At 31.5% G+C, this 5,000-nt stretch overlaps 1 protein-coding gene across 7 annotated transcripts in view; it reads right to left on the reverse strand.

Annotated features, from left to right (window-relative positions):
* LOC137657922 (guanine nucleotide exchange factor DBS-like) overlaps positions 1-5,000 on the reverse strand; it is a 664,479-nt gene that overhangs the window by 377,825 nt on the left and 281,654 nt on the right. The gene's annotated exons all lie outside the window — the stretch shown is intronic.

Consider the following 5,000-nt stretch of genomic DNA (forward strand, 5'->3'; position numbering starts at 1 on the left):
ACATTTAATTAAACAACAAACAAGCCTGACAGAGAGAGAGAGAGAGAGAGAGAGAGAGAGAGAGAGAGAGAGAGAGAGAGAGAGAGAGAGAGAGAGAGAGAGAGAGAGAGAGAATATCGAATAAAATGTCCACCTGAACTTGGAGGAAACTTCGTTACTAGAAGTTCCTGATAAAAATAAAAGTAACAAAAGGTCTCGTGGTTGAGTTTATACTTACAGAGATTCGCCAAGATCGCAAATGACAAGAATCATAAAAATATATTTATTATAATAATCATCATCACAAATCCATAAACGTGCATGCGATAATGACTTACTTTTTATCTTTTCGTAACAACACAATCAATTTTTTCACTCGCATTCTTATAAAGAAGATCTGATGATAATAACTAGTATTTTCATATGAATTACAGAAATTGTTAATAAAAATAACGAAAATCTGATAATTATACGTGTACGAGAAAAGCTTTCTATAGGAACCATCATCGTTTATGAATAAAAGCAAGTTCTTCTAAACCCCAAATACAGCGCATTCCGCAAAACCAGTTTTCAAGTAACGATATCCAATTTCTCACACAATCGCTTAGTCTAAAAAAGATAGCTGAAATTCAAACTCATTTTACTTTTATAATATCATCGGAATAATATCAACACTTTTAAACTTGATATACCTAAAAAAAATATTTTCATTACTTCTCACATAGTTTATTTACTTTCTTTCCTCCCTGGGTAATTTTTCCTTCTCGGAGCCCTTAGGTTTATAGCATCCTACTTTTCCAACAAGGATTGTAGCTTAGCTATTATTAATAATAATAATAATAATAATAATAATAATAATAATAATAATGACAATGAAGTGTCTGTCTACTGTATTTATATTGTATATATATATATATATATATATATATATATATATATATATATATATATATATATATATTTATATATATATATGTGTGTGTGTGTGTGTGTGTGTGTCACGCTTAGCGCCATTGTCAGACGTATAATTAACCCCCAGTCTCTCCGCGTTCCTCGGGTATGGGAGAGAAGTAGTAATCATTCCCTGGTGAGGGGGCCGTTACCTGCGAGGTACACTAAAGTACACTAATAATAATAATAAGAAGAAGAAGAAGAAGACGTCTCCCCAAATAGCCATCGCTTACATGCCCATCTTCGACTTCGTCGAGAAATGAATCAAAACATGGACGACCTTCGTGTGAATCATCGTGTACTTGTACAAAGGCTACAGCACCTTTAATGCCACCACTACATCAAGTTCTGTGATTACATATATCATAATTCACTTACAGCTATTTTTCATGACTTGTGGCCTTTTTTCCCAGAGTAAATAAAAGTTGAAAGGCCAAAGCATAATAACTTTTGTTAACTCGCACAGTTTTATAATAGAATCAAAAGTGAAATTACAATAGCATCCTAAAATAACACTGAAAAATAAACTTCGAATCAACATTGGTGTATTTCACGGACAACAACAGATTGACCTTTTCAAATGAGGTCATCTAATCGTGAAGGATAATTAAAAAAAAGAATATTTTAATCAACTACTTGGTTAAATCAACACAACATCCTCAAGAATAACAACAAAACAACAACAAAATAACACCAATAATAATAGTAATAATAATAATAATGCCTGACAACTGTAATAAAGAATCATACTCACACACACACACACCTACTAACACATACATACACATAAATATACATACATACATACACACATTCACACACACACATATATATATATGTATATATATATATATGTGTGTGTATGTGTGTGCGTGCGTGTGTATGTGTGTGTGCGTGTGTGTGTGTGTAGACGGATAGATATATAATGATAAATAACGAGAAATTTAACAATTTTATTTCTTAACTCGTGTCTGAATTTCATCAAAGTTTCCCGTCATAGACACTCCCAGTATAGGCAAAAGCTTAATATTGTATCTATTAATCTGGTAACCACTTGGGTTTCAAACGCTGTGTAGTCACAATTGGTTTAGCATTATACGGTTGGAGTGCCATCCTCTAAAACAATAATAATACTAATAATACATTAACCTGTAATTCCATTTTTATTTATTTTCTTAGCATCCCAGCTACATTCTTATGAGATGCTACTGTTTATAATTACGAGTAATCACATGTTTGTTAATTGATCTTCATTTGGTATTTTATAGTTAATTTTGATTTGCATTTGTTATTTTTTTAAGACTTAATTTGACTTCATTTTTTTCCATTTAAGGTTATTCTATTCTGTGGATGCTTTTATAATTGATAGGCTCGTGGGCTTGTTCCATATGAATAAAAAACATTGAAAACATATCAATGACTTTCCTTTCTTTTTCCCGTAGAGATGTAAGATAAATAAACAGATGATAATAAAATACTGAGAAATTGGGATCTACCATCTGGTTGCTATGGAATTAGATACGGCCGGGTCTTGGATAAATAGATGTTTCTCTTTTTTTCCTTTTTTTGGGAGGAGGAAGAATCTTGGGCATTGAAACCATTAAACAATTTGATAAATGAATGGTCCCACGTACCATTGACTATTAGAAGTGATTCTTGTGGCACGATAAATGAAAAACTCCTACGTTTTAAAAGGTTTTCTTGAAGAAAAGGAAGAGACGAACTCCTAAAAAATCGCAAAAAGTTGTACTTTCATAGGTTTCATACATAATAACGTATCAACCGTATAAGCATGCCCAAATCATGAAAAATTCAAATTTCAAGCTAAGGGTTTTAAATTCCAATTAAAAGATCACTATATAAGTAATCTAAATCGTCTGTTCTCAAAATTTATATTCACAATATCTGTCCATCTATAAATTAGACAAATTTTCCAGAATAACAGTGCACTGATTGTCCTCGATTTTTCATTTAGTTTTGTTTGGATATTGACTCGAACAATCTCTTCAAGTTTTGCCCATTGTGCAGCACGTTTTGATCGACACTTACAAAATTACAGTGATTCCCTGGAAATGGGAATAGTCATTATAACATTTCCCAAATATATAAAAATGTATCGAAAATCATAATATTTACAGTCATTCAATGACTGGCTGTAAATAGGAGAGAGCTAGCATCCCCTTTGAAATGTCTATTCCCATTCTCCCTCTAAAATGATTTAATCTACAAATTGTTTATAACCTAAAAAGTAGCCTTTGTATGGCACCACTTTAATTAAGCAAATAATTAAAATGTTTTCACATGTACTTATGGTTTCCCGCGTAGCTGTGATTATCCCCCCACCCCCCGCAACGCTGAATAGAAAAAAAGAAGTCCCAGAACACTTTTTCTTTGATTAAAACGTTTTAAAATGAATAAGGAACCCTTTGAATATTTATCAACATAGATACCACATTACCCCTTTATGGTATGAAAATGATAACAACGTGAGAATATACGGATATAATCACCAGGGTCATGATTACAAACCTCACTCAATACACATACAAAACGCACAATGCTTAAGAGATAAAGAACCGCACAGTTTACTCATTGGGAGAACATTGGCAACAGAATGCAATAACAACGAATATAGTTTGTGATCGAGACAAGACAAAAAAAAAAAAAAATATATACACTTCAAAACAACTTCTGAAAATAACGTTGACCTTCGGTGATGCCGAGCGTGCTAATTGGGTTCCAGCATCGTATAAACAAGATTTTTTTTTTTTTTAATTGAGTCAGGAATAAATGAAAGATCAGAGGAACTCCAAATCAGATTTAAGCTATAATTATCGTTGCCACCAAACACACTATGAACATTAACAACTCGATCATAGGTACAAATACATCAATGCACGTCCTCCGTTACTAAGGTATATAAACCCATATTAATATAAACATATCTAATAATAATAATATCATTATTATTATTACTAGCTAGGCTACAGCCCTAGATGGAAAATCAGGATGCTAAAAGCCCAGGGGCTCCATCAGGGAAAAATAGCCCGGTGAGGAAAGGGAATGAAGAAATGAATATACTACGTATAAGAAGTAATGAATAAAGATTAGGAAATACCTTAAGATCTGTAACAAAGTTAAACTAGATCTGTCATATATATATACTATAAAGAAAGACTAATGTTAGCCTGTTCAATAAAAAAAAAATAAATAAATAAATAAAAAAAAAACATTTGAACTTCCGAAGACCCCTCTGCGATTTTTGCCAGTCAATTTCAGGAAAGATTGGAGATATGACCTCCCAAAAACTTTATATCCTAAATATCTATTCCCAGTAAATATATAACACAAATTATAATCAATACTGTATGTAATCATAATTAGGAGAAAATAAAAAGTAAAAAGAATAAACTAGTAAGTTTGCCAGAGAATAAAATGCTTTTATGTGAAATATTACGTCATCATCCTTATCATAATGAGAATTCTTATCGCATCAACCAAATATAGCCATAAACTGTTATCTCTCTCATCTATATTTCTATTTTTTCAGTAGATAGGCTGCTTTCCATATTGGAGCTTTTGACCTTGTAAAATGCTTTTCAACTGGGTTTTAAATAATAATAATAATAATAATAATAATAATAATAATAATAATAATAATAATAATAATAATAATAATAATAATAATAATAATAATAATGAAAAAATTGCTTCTCCGTGGAAAAAATAATGCAAGGAAAGAGAAGAAATAAACATAATGCACATAATATAGAATAAATAATCTCAATATATGCTATTACACACATATCAGTAAAAACAACTGAATACACACAACTGATGAGGAATACCAGTAGCACCCTATATAATAATGTATGTGAAGGTCCAAAACAGGAAAGCACGCTGTAGCGTACTACAGGGCAACGAACGACACTGTAAGTTAAAACAACCAGAGAAACAGTTAGCTATAATTAGATTGGTTGATGCAGTACTACACATTGTTGCAATTCTATTCTAAATTTATCAGGCCAAAAGTTCAGCTGCACTGAATTTGCAATTTCCTGGTTGAACGC

The sequence above is a fragment of the Palaemon carinicauda genome, chromosome 18 (assembly GCF_036898095.1).
Source record: "Palaemon carinicauda isolate YSFRI2023 chromosome 18, ASM3689809v2, whole genome shotgun sequence".
Lineage (NCBI taxonomy): Eukaryota > Metazoa > Arthropoda > Malacostraca > Decapoda > Palaemonidae > Palaemon > Palaemon carinicauda.